Consider the following 15,100-nt stretch of genomic DNA (forward strand, 5'->3'; position numbering starts at 1 on the left):
TTTGCCCACATGCAGGATAATGGCAACTCTATAAGGGAATGGAGAGAATAACAACCACCGTAAAAATGAAACTGAATGATGCATTTATAAGCTTTGCCCCCAAAGGAGAGATTTCTGAATGAGGCTTCCTTTTTCACAAAGAGGCAGGGAAGGGCCGGCTGTAGGGAGATTGATGGAAGTGGGCCCATACTGTTTAATAAATGTGTTGATTGGTTTTGCAAAAGTGTCTTCTTTCACTCCTCTTTTAAAAATTTATTTATTGTAAACAATTGGTCTCTATCTGGGGGAAGACATGAGGAAAATGAAGATGATCGAAACACAAAAGCTATCAATAAGAACTAAATAAATAGATAAATGAAACATCTTTTCCCTTGTGGGTTAGATTATTTTTTCCTTCCTCTGGAATACATTTGAAAGGATATATATTCAAAGTATATTGTTCTGAACTTACATCCCTAACTCTCTCTTCTTTCTTTGCTCCTATGTCTATATAAACTCTTGAAATCTGTTCATCAAAAGGTATAGATTTCCTTCGAAAGGAAGACATTTTACACATCATTTGGTCCAATCCCTTCCTTTCAGTCAGTTAAAAATTATATATTAAGTGCCTATTATGTGCCAGACATTGTGTCAAGCATAGATGATATCAAAAAAGAGGCAAAAGGCAAGTTCCTGTCCTCAAAGAGCTCACAGTCTAATGGGGGAAAACACAAATAAATTAAAGCATACAACAGATTATACATAGGAAATGGGTAAAAAATTAAATGCAGGAAAGCACAAAACTTAAGAGGGATTGGAAAAAACTTTCTAGAGAAGTCCCAATTAAAATTTGGGACTAAAAGTAAGCTAGGGAAGTCAGTAGGTGAAGATGAGGAAGAATATTCCAGGGATGGGGGGAGAGTTAGAGAAAATTCTTGGAGCTGAGGGATGGAGTGTCTGGGTCAAAGAACAGCAAGGAAGCCAGTATTACTGGATTAAACATTTAGTGGGTACAAGATTGGGAGAGTATTGTGTATCTGGCACATAATGGGCATTTAATACATACTATTTGACTGATTAAAAGAAAGGCATGAAAAGATTGTAAAGGTAGGAGTTAGCTAGGTTATGAAGGGCTTTAACATCAAGCAGAAGATTTGATCCTAAAGGAAGTGGGCAGTTATTGGAGTTTTATTGTTTAGGGGATTGACGTGGTCTGACCTGCACTTTAGGAAAACCATTTGGAGAATGGATTAGAGTTGAGAGAGACTTGAAGTAGGCAAACCAAGCATCACACTATTGCAATAATCTTGGTATGAGATGATGATTTCCTGCACCAGAGTGGCAGCAGCTTCAGAAGGAAGAAAGAAGAATATTTAGGAAATATTACAATGTGAAATCAACTACCTTTGGCAACAGATAGGATATAGAGGATGAGAGACGGTGAGATGTTAAGATACTATGATGTGAGCCTGGGATATGGGAGGATGGTGTTGCCCTCTTAAGTAATAGGAAAGGTAGAAGGGATGAAGGATTTGAGAGAGAAATGCCTCTAGTTTTGGACATGATAAGTTTAAGATGTCTACAAGACATCCATTTTAAGAAAGGCAGTTAGGGATATGAGATTAGAGGTGGGCAGAGAGGTCAGAGCAGAATAATAAGATTTGAGAATCATTAGCAGGGAGATGGCAATTAAATCGGTGGTAGCTGATAAATTCCCCAAGTGAAGTAAAATAGAGGAAGAAGAGAAGAGGGCCAGGGAGAGAGGCCTCTGGGATACCTATCATTAGAGGGGATGATCTGGATAAGGATCCAGAAAAGGAGACTGAGTAGGAATGGTAAAGAGGAGAACCAGGAGAGAGAGGTGCTCAAAAAAAGCTAGAGTAGAAAGTGACAAAGATACTCTACAGAATTAGAAACAATGTCAAGAGAACTGAGAGAAGATTGAGAAAAGGCCATTGGAGTTGGCAACTGAGAAATCATTGGTAGCTTTGGGAAAAAAGTTTTGGAATAATACAATTAGTAGCTGTATTGTAAGGGATTTTGGAGAGGTGAATAAATTAGGGATACCTATTGTAGCAGTTCTTTTTAAGGCTTTTACTAGATGAAAAAATGAGGTCTAGGGAAGTTAAATAAAACTTTTCTAAGATCACAAAGGTAGAAAAATAAGGAGAACTATGACTTGAACCTGAATGCTTTGTTTTCACCTAGAAATACATTGTACAATATAATTAAACATCAGAATGGTACAGTGGGAGAAAAAAAAAAAAAAAGACAAATCTGGAATCTACAGGGTTTGGTTTTAAATCCAAACTCTGCCTCTTATTAGGTGTGTTTAATTCAGACAAGTCATCTCATCTCTCTGGACCTTAGTTGTTTTATCTGTAAAACCAAGAGAATGGGACTAGACTACAAACCCTCAAAACCTCAATTGGTAATTCTAGGATAATTGCTAAATCTATGTTGAAATATCAGTGTTTAGGAATAAGTATCTCATCTCTGGGACTCTTGAATTTCTAAAATGGATGTACAGTCCATAGAACAGGAGCTCCTTAAAAAATGGAAGTACTTTATCCTACTTTTGAAATTTTTTCCCCCCCATAATTAAAGCAATTGTGACATTTGGTTAGCTGTTACAACTTTTTTTTTTTTTTTTTTTAAACAGATTAGTTCTAGAATTTACATGAGTTAAAGAGAGGAGGTAGTGGAAAAATTAAAAACAAACTAATTTACTGAGTGAATGGATGAATTAAAAAGCAGTTAATAAACAATTAGTTGTGCAAAACTCTAGAGCTAGAATTTAATAAATTAAAAAAAAAAAACAAACAAACAAAAAAAAAAAACCTCACTGCACTCAAGGAGATAATAGGGAGTGGCAATAAGTATTTGGGAATGGTGACCCAGAGAATAATAAAATGAAGCATAGGATCATCAACTGATATGCCCTCTTTCCCCTTCCAGAACTGTTAAGGTTGGGAAAAGGACACCAAAAGTTTGGGGTCATAGACAAGTGTCTCAAGGTGTCTCAAAAGAATCTGCAGGTTTCAAACCATCTCCCTTAGCCAAGGGGCAAAGTTTATTGTAATTGTAATGCCAATTCAAAGAGGCTTGAATTTCCAAAAGAAATTAGCATAGAAACAGAAGCAAGGAGACATATTTATCTGGCTTTTTATCATAGATATGCTAATTCTATGGCTCATAGGTAAGAAGGAGGAGTGGTCTCCAGAATGTGGTTCTGGATGACAAGATTACATCAGCAATGAATTGAGGAGTGGACTCCAGAATCAGGCAGACTGTCAGAACAATATCATTCCTAGTGTGTATGGGGGGGGGGGGGGGGGGGGGCACCCATTTTTGGGTGTGTGTGGGGCAAAGCCAGAGGACTTTGGAATCAGATAGATTGCTAGAGCAGAAACCTCCCTCCCTCTTCAGGTCAGGGAACCCCAAAGCCCCTGCTATTATTTCCCTAGAAGTTATACCATATCAGGAAAAGGTAGCACAATAGTATTCATAAGTTTACTGAACCCAGAGAAAGAGGGAGAAAAGGGGCGAGGGGTAGTATTTACTCAGAAGTAGTCCGTATGTTAAGATGGCTGGATTAAAAGACTGGATGTGAAGTATAGTCTTCCACTATAGCTTGGTGATGTAGGGCACGTATACTAGAAAGGAAATAATAATTGACTGCATTTAATTTACCAAACTTTTTCTGAAATTGTAAAGCGGCAAATCAGGTATGCGAATGTAAAGAGAGTTGGATTTGCAATCAAGACAGAGTTCTACTCCTTTCTCAGACACTTACTAGTTATATGAAGCTGAGTAAATCACTTAAGGACTCTGCTTCAGTTTTCCTCATTTGTTAAATGAGCCTAATAACACCTCCCCTCACCCCCAAAATGCTTTATAAAAATTGAAAGCACATTTAAGTAAATGATGAGTGGAATAATCCTGCTCAGGGAGAGCATATATAAATAAATGCTTTGGACTTGAAATGAACACTGCTTTTGACAGTCATTAAACACACTAGATTGAGATAATATTTAGATAATAACAGTAATAACAATCTTATATTTCAAAACTCCAAGGATCTCTGATTTCTCTAGGATGGGTTTTCTTCTCATTCAGGCAGATCATAGGACTGTTGCTAACTCCGTGTGGTTGAAATCATGCGTCACTTGGAATAACTCTGATTTGAGACCTGTTTCCTCATTTGGAAAATGAAGGATTTGAACTAGTCTTATGGTGTCCCTTCTGCTTCAAGAACTATAATGTAATACAATTTCTGCTTCTGTCAAATGAAAAAACAGGAGGAGGTGATGTGGTGCTAGAGGTAGAGAACTGAGGTGGGAATCCTCTCTGGAACACACAGATTGAAGGTGAAAGAATTCACAAACCCCAAAAGTCTGAATGACAAAGGGATTTTTATTGGCACTGAGAAGCCAGCTTTGCTAGGAAGACAGACTCCTTAGTGTCAAGATGTCTTGTTAGGGAAATAAAGGTTAACACTGAGAAGAGAATGTCTTCACAGAGGGCAAGAGTCCTGGTAGGTAGCTTTGCCAAGAAAGTTCATTGGCAAAGCATAATCCTATTTCAGACTTCTGCAGAGATTTGGAGTTCAAAATTGTCTTTTTATAAGAAGTCTGAGGCTGGGGCTTCTATTCAATGCCCCCAGGCCTTGATTTCCAGGTAAAAAGAGAATACTTATCTTGGAGTTTCAAGCTATTCAATAGGAATATCAGGCCCATATCTCCAACTGAAGGAGACCACTTAAGTTCGAGCTACTGGGAGTGGTCCTGGGCTAATCTTCAACTCAATAGAGGGTGCAACTATTCCCTGTCAAGATTTCCAACAGAATGAAACCACTTAAGTGCCCTGAAGGGTGGGTCTCTCTCAGAGGAGAGTTTCAGAGTTCACTTGCTTCCCCCTAAAGCCAAGGTGACAGTTTCAGGATTCAGCCCCATCAGAGGCACATTTAAATCATTCCAGAGAGAGACAGACAGAGACAGAGACAGAGACAGAAACAGATAGATAGGGACAGAGATGGAGAGAGAAAGGAAGAGGGAGAGAGAGGGAAATGGTATGTGTATATATGTAAAGATAGAAGATATATAGATTTATGTAACTATGATCCTATCAGCTACTATAGATACTTTGATAGCTGCTCTGTAAGGAATAAATGCTATTGATCAGGGTGTTAATCAGGTGATCTGGCTATCCATGTGATGATATCTATGCTTGTGAGTATGCAACATAATCAAACATTTCTTTTAATTTTTGGAAAAGGAAGCTTTGTTGAAAAGGACTAGGGGGAAAACCATAGTACTAATGGTCTAGTGTTTTGGTGGGAGGAGGGCTGGAAAAATATACTCTCTAATTCACAACTGAAAAAGAAGTCCTAAAAGAAACATATTCAAATTTAAACAATGACAGGTTTGAAAGTGCTTGAAAAATATTTGAAATAGATTATGCTTCTTAAGGCATAATATCAAGCTAATTATACATGATGAGTTTGATTGTATTTTTGTCTATGTATTTCAAGGCCTTCATCCACTGATACTTCTTTCTAAAAGGGAGGTAATAGCAAGATATGGGGGCATGGAGGAAATACCTTGAGACCTATGTCTTAAAAAGTAATCCAAGATAGTTAGTAGCCTAACTCTGGCTGAACCTGACTCATGGAAACAGATGCTTCAGGATTATTGACAAAAGCCTTTTTAAACACCTCCCAACCAAAACTGGGTGTAGGAGCTTTGTGAGAAGGCCTGGGCATGAAATGATGTTTATGTATTTCTGCTGATGCTTTGGGTAGACTCTCTTATTTGTAATAAAGTAGGGCTAACTCAGATACAATAGATGACAACTATTTGTGCTTAGTGATTCCTAATTTCTTAAATTCTGTAAAGGCAGAAATGAGATTAGTTTAACTTGCATTTAGAATCTTCAGCTCTCTCATATAGACTTATATGTAGGCAAGATTATATAGTATGTGAATTTTGTCCTTAGTACCTTCCCACCTCGCTTTTCTATACTTCTTTCTCTTAACTATTCCTTCTTGTTACATAATTCTTTCTCCATGTTGCTTGGTCACTGTTCAGAGTACTTCCTTATTGCTCCTTCCTATGTGGCCTTCAAACTTGTGGCTTATTTTTCACCTTTCTCCCAACAAAACTTGGACTTCTAAGACCCATTTCTTCAGGACTCTGGTCTTTGATTTTGATTTTCAGAAGAAAGATTAATCAATGTTGAGATGTTTTTGGCTGATAATGCTTTTCATGGGCTATTTTGGATTTTAACTGTGGGCTCCTAAAGACCCACAGTCTTAATCCATAGGAATTATATAGAAGAATGGATACTAAAAATATGAGCAATTTATGCTTTTTTAGAATATTCTGGACTACAATATAAATAGTCACAAGTTGCTTAGGCCATTTTGAAAAAAACAAAAACAAAAACAAAAAACAACTGTGTACTTCCTTTTATTCCTCTGGTAGTAGAATATTTCACAAACTACAGCCACATTTATAGAATCACTAAAAATCCAAGTTGCTAACTAGTCCACAGCATGCTCCCAAGAGAATCCCTTCAAATTCACCCCAAAATAGCCACTCAAATTTACCTTGAATGCCTTCAATAAGGGAAATCCATTACCTTTAGTGATAGTCCATTCCTTTTGGATAGTGTTAATTGAGAAAATTTTTTTTCCTTATATCAACTTTAAAGTCTGTTTGTTTTTTGTAACTTTGTCTTCATTGTTCCTAATATGTTCTTCTAGAACTAGGCAATTATTTCCCTCTTGTGACTTCTCTTTTCCAGGCAAAACATCTTCAATTTAAGTGTCTTTGTGTCTTTGTTATATATTCGTATAACATGGACTTGAGGTACTTTATCATACTGATTGCCCTTGTCTTGACACTTTACTGCTTATCAATGTTTTTTCCGCAACTGTGGTACCCAGAAAGGAATGCAGTACCTACAGACAATCTGGCCAAGGCAGACCTCTTTCTTTTTGGAAGCTATGCCTCTCAATGTAGCCAAGTTAAGCAGATTTAGACTGCCTTGTCATATTGGTGATTCTTATTGAGTTCACCAAACCCCTCAGATCACTTTCAAATAAACTGCTTTTTAGCTAGACCTGCAATAACTGCTTTTAAGAATAGAATCTAAAGATAATCTTGAAACTTTTAAATTCTCTCCTATGGATTACCAGAATAGGTTTGTGCTATCTCATTCATATTTTATATTTCATCTCTGGTACACACTGAAATTTTTGTAGTAAAAATTGTCTATGACCATAGCAAGCCACTTAATATGTCTAAGTTTTAGGCAACAGTCATTGATTGTATGATATCAATCAATTGATTTTTATTTCTTGCTGTTTGGTTATTTCAGTTATATCGGATCCCATTTTGGGTTTTCTTGATAAAGTTATTGGAACTTTTATTAGGCACGTACTATGGAATATGTGCTATATAAAGAATGAAAATATAAATGCTATAAATTAAATAATCTCTATTAGCAAGGAGTTTCCACTCTAATAGGAGACAACAAGGTTATATGTAAGGATATAGAGTATAAAATATACAAATACATTTTGAATTTCAAAAATACATAGAGGATTAAAGAAAATATATAAAGAACATTAGCAATTATGGAAACTGGAAAGATTTCACTTAGAAGATGTGGCTATAGTTGTATTTTGAAAGAAGAGAGGAATTTCACAAGGAAAAGGGAAAGCTGTGATTAAATTAATAATGAGATTCCATTCAATTCTGTTTCTTAAATGTCAATCCTATATATATATATATATATATATATATTTAATCTAATCATTTCTAGCAATACAAATCTACTCAATTTGGGCATGAAAGAAACTCTGAAGATCTTTCCCTCTAAGACTGATACTTTTGTGATAGTAAACTAGGCCATTTTGGTCTCATTTCTAACTTAGTCCTAGAGCATTGAATGGGTCTTGCCTCAAACAGAGACTTGGGGAAAGATTTTAATTTAAAAAGCCCAAGGTCACTCACTGTATCTAGCACATCACCAATCATCTTGAACTTAATCTTGCTATTGGATTCTAATGACTAGAAGAAAGAGTGAGCCTGAAAAGTGATATTCCTTAAGCTCCAATTTGACCATGTCATGTTCAATAAATTCTTACAAATTCAAAATGTTCTTGTACCTTTCTTATACCTCTAATATAAAATAAAAACTCCATCATCATTATTATTATTAAGTTTTTAAAGCTCTTTATAATCCTACCCCAATGTATCTTTCTTACCTCATTGTACATAGTCAAATTGGCCTTTCATCTTCAAGCATGACTTTCAACTTACATCCCAGAATCCCTTTGTATTTGCTGCCCCTGCTGCCTAAAATTCATGCCTTCCTTGCTGCTTGCTATCCATCCTTCATTCTCAAAGAGGATCAATGACATTATGAGAGTGATGAAGATATCACATGAAGATTTGCAAGTAAATTGGATTTGGGAGTCATTAATCTCATACAAATCCTAAAGAAACAAACTTTAGCAAAAACCTATAAACTAAGTCAGGTTATAGATTTCATTTATAGGATTTACCAGTAGGCTGATTGATTGAGGGAAAAGACTGACATTGTCATCAAGTAGTCAGGGAATAGTTAAAAGTCTTCCTGTAGCTTCTTATCTAAGAAATGTTTAAAATGGTTAAATAAATTTTCATATGCCATAGTATAGGCTTTGGCCAGGTTAATAAATCAATAATCAAAATTTCTCATTGCAGTGGGAGTATTTATCTTTTATCTTTGGTTCCCAACATTTGCATACAGTAAGCCTTTGATAATAAATTCTTGTTAAATTGATTTGAATTTAATACAATTAACCAAGTTTAAAATAACAGTATCTGATTCACATGTCACCTGGAACTATTTGGTTTGAAGAAAGAAAGGGAACAACTTGTGGATATCATTGAGCATAGCTAATTATAGTTAGAACTTTGTTTAAAGTAAACTTTGTTTACTCTAACCAGTGCTCATATATGAACTCATTTTGATATTATGTGTTTCAGAGACATCTGCCAACTCACTGAGAGGCAATATGGCATTTTGGACTAAATCCTTGACTTGGGAGTCTGGAAGCTCTGGCTTCAAATCCTGCCAAAGGCACAAAATAGTGATTATGTGATTATGATTATATACAAGTTATCTCATTTCTCTTTTAGTCAGTTTCTTACCTATAAAATTGGGATAAATAGTATTTTTGTTGCTTACCTCATAAGGTTGTTATGGGGAAAGTGTTTTGCTATCTTGAAAGGGTTAAATGGATATGAATCACTACTAAGGGCTTGTAAAATGATGTGTAAAACACATTAAAAACTCACTTTGCTTTAAGATACTCCTTCTTAGAGTAACATCCATCTTCTGTTTAGATGGTTTAAGTCTATGGCTAAATAGATTGCATTTCAGTTCTGTTTCTAAATTGATAATGCTTGAGATTGCAGTCATTATACTTTTATCTAACCATTTCTATTAGTACAAACCTAGTCAATTTGGTCATGGAAAAAACCCAGTAGGTTTATGGGAAAATGGGTGATATGCATAAATAAAGTTCCTTCCTCTTCCAGTTTTTACAGATGGTTCAAGAGAGTTGGTTTGCCAGTTTGTCACCTTTCTTTGCCTAATGATGTGGTTGGGAAGAAGAGAAGTAAGAATGGCAGTGGTTAAAGCATGGAAGGCCAGGGAAACGTATTTGAGGTTCCCGATTTTTTTAAATCATGTATAAATAAATCCTAGACAAGTAGATAGTGATGAACTTAAGAGTCAAGATGATCTAAGTTAAATATGGCTTCAGATTTTTATTAATCAGGCAAGTCATTTAACCTCTGTCTGTGTGTTCATTTGTAAAATGAGACTAACAATAGAACTTATTTTCTAGAGTTGTTTTGAGGGCAAAATGAAATAAAATTTGTAAAGCACATTGCAAAATTTAAAGTGTATGTAGGACCTATTGTTTTTGTTTCTCTATGATCATATGTCCCTGGGCAGAGTAAGAAGGCAATTGCTCCGAGTTAGGAACCTAAATGGCTTGTTCATGGTTAGAGCAAACAAGGGAAGTTTCTAAAAATGTAATCTAATCTTCTAACACCAAATTCAATATTCTTCTCATTATCATTCTCATTTCCCATTGTCTTTGGTATTCTGAAAGTCAAATTAGATACTTCAAAATTGTTCCCATTACATAGGGATAGTACACAGAATAAAAAATATTATCCATAGTAACAAGAAGCATCAACTTTTATTATGCATCAGTTTATGTTATGTATTTTAGAGCTTTGCTTTAAAGAATAGAGCATCATTTTAAAAAATGGGATGGCTTTTTCTTGGCTTGGAAGTTAATATTGTTGAAACATATTCCCAAGAATTTACAATAAATTATAAAATTTCAATGAACTGCAATTCAGTCCTATTTTGCCTTTATTTATAAAAAACAAATTAATAGCAAATGAATAAAGCAGTTAAACTATTATCTAAGCAATAATACTAAACAAAACAACTAATAAAACAATAACATTCAAACAGCTGCTTAAGAAAATTCAAATTATATTTCATTTGATGTCAAACTGGGAGTTGGGCAGAATAAAAAGCAAAGTAAATATTGACTCATTTGTGTGAGAATACAGAAAATTTCTCATTTGTAAATAGAAAAAGCAAATAAACCATGATTTATAAAAACCCTGGCTACCTAAATAAGTTAATGGCTCTATTTTTAAAATTCTTATCATGTAAACTGTGAACTGACAATTATAATTGAAAATTACCCGTTTCTCTATGAATTTAATATACATATAGTTAACCACCTGCTTGACTGTTAGAGGGAGCCGTTTAAACGTGCAAATGGATGTACAAATGTTTAAAGGCTTTTGAACCAAACACATTAATTGTCAGTCTGTGTTAATGGAAACACACAGAATGGAATATCTTTTTCTGTTGTAATAAATATAAAAACTTACTGTGTTTTAGATCTTTCTCTTAAAAATACATGAAGGCCTTTTATGAAGACTTACATAAGAAACTGTGCCCTAAAAAAGGTTGAAAAGAAGTTGTAAAAAAGTTAGCTCTGCAGGGTAGATTCCAAGTCCTGCTTTCCTGGAAATGGTCTATTTATGAATTATTATTACCAGAAAATAAATGTGGGAAAGTGGGTAGCACAATGGACATGTAATCAAAAAAACTCAAAATTTGAATCCTACCTTAGCCACATAACACCTGTGTGACCTTGGCACATAAGTAGGCACCTGATTTCTTTGTTAGTTTACTTATAGAGAATTGTGATGAGGAACAAAAGCTTATATAAAAAGGGTCTTTGTAGACCTAAGACACTATATAAATATCAAATATTACTACTGTGTCCAACTATTTATGCATTGAATGCAAACTGTCACAAGAGGAATGAAAGACTCTAAGTGACAATGAGAAATGAGTAAAGTTTGTTTCTGGGCTCCCATCTTCCTTTTGCCACTTGATCTATGGATATTCAAAAGTATAAAATTCTCTTGGAAATTTCTTACACTGCACTACCTCAGCAGTGTAATATGCAGGCTACTTTGCTATAAGAAATGTTATGCTTCTTACTTTTCTTCTTTTTTTTTTTGTCCTCATAAATATATCTGTACTGTGTCTCTCTATCTCCCAAAATAAAAACAGATTGAGACACCTGGGATTGTTAAAGATCACATAATTTGATTTCTTTATTTTATTGAGAAAAATGAAGGCCAAGGAAAGTGACATGAATTCAGCGCTATAAATTCCTAATGATCTATTTTTATATCTGAGTCAAGTTGAGGCAGGAGGATGGGGAGAGTGAGTTTACCTGTGCACAGTGATGGAAGGGAATAAATGTACCTCAGGCAAGACAAATTACAAGTAGGATGCTTTTAGAAAAACTTGGGAAGACTTACATGAACTGATGCAAAATGCAGTATGCAGAAGCAGGAGACCATGCAAGGGTCCTCAAACTTTTTAAATAGGGGGCCAGTTCACTGTCTCTCAGACTGTTGGAGGGCCGGATTATAGTAAAAACAAAAACTTTATTTTGTGGGCCTTTAAATAATGAAACTTCATGGCCCACGGGCTGTAGTTTGAGGACCCCTGGATGCCACAGTAACAGCAATATTCAATAATGATCAATTGTGAATGAATTAGCTAATCCCAGCAATACAAAGATCTAAGACGATTCCAAAATAGATGAAAAATGCTATCTACCACTAGAGAAAGAATTGATGAAATTTGAATACAGATTGTAGAATACTTGTAAACTTTATTATTCTTGGGTTTTTGTTTGTTTGGATCTATGTTTTCTTTTGCAACATGACTAACATGGAAATGTTTTGCATGATTACACATGTATAATCTATCAAATTGCTTGCCTTTTCAGAATGAAATTTATGAAAATAAGAGCCATTCCTCAATTGATAATTGGTCAAAAGATATAAGCAGGTAGTTTTCAGGGGAAGAATTCAAAAATATCAAGTCACATGAAAAATGCTCTAAATCTTTAATAATTAGAAAAATAAAAATTAAAGCAATTTTGTGGTTCCTACCTCACCCATCAGATTATCTAAGATGACAAAAATTGAAAATGATAAATGTTGGAGATATGGGAAAATTGGAACACTAATGCACTGGTGTATTTGTGAACTGATCCAACAATTTGTAGAGCAATTTGGAACTATCTCCCAAAGTTATAAAATTATGCATACCTTTTGACCTAGTGATACCACTACTAGGTCTGCATCCAAAGAAATCATAAAAAAGGGGAAAGGACCCGTGTGTACAAAAATATTTTATAGCAACTTTTTGTGACAGCAATGAATTGGATTCATTTTGAGGCAAGGTCCATCAATTGGGGAATGACTGAACAAGTTGTGGTACATGAATGTAATGGAATACTATTGTGCTATAAGGAATGATGAGCAGGAGGATTTCAGAAAAACTGAGAAAGGTTTAAATAAACTGATGCTGAGTAAAATGAACAGAACCAGGAGAATATTGTATACTAGTGACAGCAACATTGTATGATGACATATAGTAATAAATTCAACTCCTATGAACAATAAAATGACCCAAGACAATTCCAAAAGACTCATGATGGAAAATACTATCCACATTTAGAGAAAGAACTACGGAGTCTGAATGCAGATCAAAACATAATTTTACTTTTTTATCCTCTTCTTTCTCATGGTTTTTCCCTTTTGTTCTGATTCTTCTGTTACATGACTAATGTGGAAAAATGATTAATATGATGGCACATATTGGATTGCTTGTTGTATTGGGGAAGGGTGAAGGAAGGGAAGGAAGGAAAGAGAAAAATTTGGAATCCAAAATCTTATAAAAGTGAATGTCAAAAACTATCTTTACATGTAATTGAGAAAAATAAAATACTATTATATGGGGAAAAAAGACACTTCAACAACAACTGAGTAAACTTAGGAAATGTACAGTTGGGGAAGGGATGAACAAATTATGGTATATAAATTTGAAGAAATACTATTGTGCTATAAGAGATGATATAGGAAGTTTTCAGAAAAATCTGGGAAGATGTCTATGAAGTGATGCAAAGTGAAGTGAGTAGAAATATGAGAACAATATCCACAGGAACAGCAATATTATAATCACCTGTGAAAGACTTAGTAACTATCATCAGTTCAATGATTTACTACAATTCCAAAGGCCTGATTATGAAAAATGCTATTAACCTCCAGATAGGAGAACTGATGGGCCCAGAAAGTATGTTGAAGTTTTTTTTTTTTTTTTCTTTGCTTTTTTTTTTTTTTTTTCCTTTTTTTCCTCCAGAATGTGGCAAATGTGGAAATGTTTTATATGACTTCATATGCATAATGAATATTCTATCTCTTTCCTGGAGGGAGAAAGAATTTGAAACTGAAATAAAAATAAAATTTTAGTTTTATCAATAAGGTAGATAAAAGAATGGATGGCATATGCATTAAATGTGCACATGATTTTAATCTGGGAGGAATAGTTAACATACTAAATGACAAAATAAAGATCCAAAGAGATCTTGACAGGCTAGAACAATGGCTGAATGTAACAAAATGAAGTTTGCTTCAATAAATAATGTAAAAAAAAAATAAAAGTTTTTATAGTCAAAACAATACATAAGTATCAATTCTACCAACATGATGATTTAATAAATATGCCAATTTGACAAATAATCATCAAGTGCCTACTATGTACAAGTCACTAAGTTCTGAATGATGAACATAAAGATGTTGCTATAGAATACAGTAAGTATATTTACTGCACAAACAGTTTCAAAATCATCTTTTGACATAGAATTCTGAATTTTAGTTCTTAAGAATAGGAAACTCAAAGATCATTCCCCAAATAGAGCATAAAAACAAATAAAAATATTATGAGAATAAGGCTTTAAAAAAAATCCTTCTGCAAAACCCAGCAAAACTGCAATGACAAATCGAGTCTGTGCTCACCATGGGAACAGTTAAAAAACTACTATACCCAGAGGTCATCTTTTGATGCTTGTTCACCATTGTAGCTTGTGGAAAATAAGGTTGTCGATATTTTTGTTGAATGTTTTATCTATTTTCTTAATCATGCACATCATTTAAGTAGGATAAGGGAAAAAAGTTATATTCATTTCCACATTATTTCTCCTTAAGTATCTGATGATAGCTAATGAGTAAATTTTTTTTTAAATAATAGCTTTCGGGACAGCTAGGTGGCACAGTGGAAAGAGCACCAGCCCTGAAGTCAGGAGGAGCTGAGTTTAATTCTGGTCTCAGACACTTCACTTCCTAACTGGTGACCCTGGGCAAGATACTTAACCCCAATTGCCTCAGCAAAAAATAAAATAATAGCTTTCTATTTTCAAAATCCATGCAAAGAGTTTTCAACATTCACCCTTAAAAAATCTTAGGTTCCAAATTTTCTTCCCTCTCTTCCCCTCTATCTCCTTCCCCTGGATAGCAAGTAATCCAATATATGTTAACATGTATAATTCTTCTATACATATTTCCACATTTATCATGCTGCAGAAAATTCAGATCAAAAAGGGAAAAAATAAGAAAAAAACCCCAAAGAACAAAGGTGAAATACTATGTTGTGTTCCATA

This window comes from Antechinus flavipes, chromosome 2 (assembly GCF_016432865.1).
Source record: "Antechinus flavipes isolate AdamAnt ecotype Samford, QLD, Australia chromosome 2, AdamAnt_v2, whole genome shotgun sequence".
NCBI lineage: Eukaryota > Metazoa > Chordata > Mammalia > Dasyuromorphia > Dasyuridae > Antechinus > Antechinus flavipes.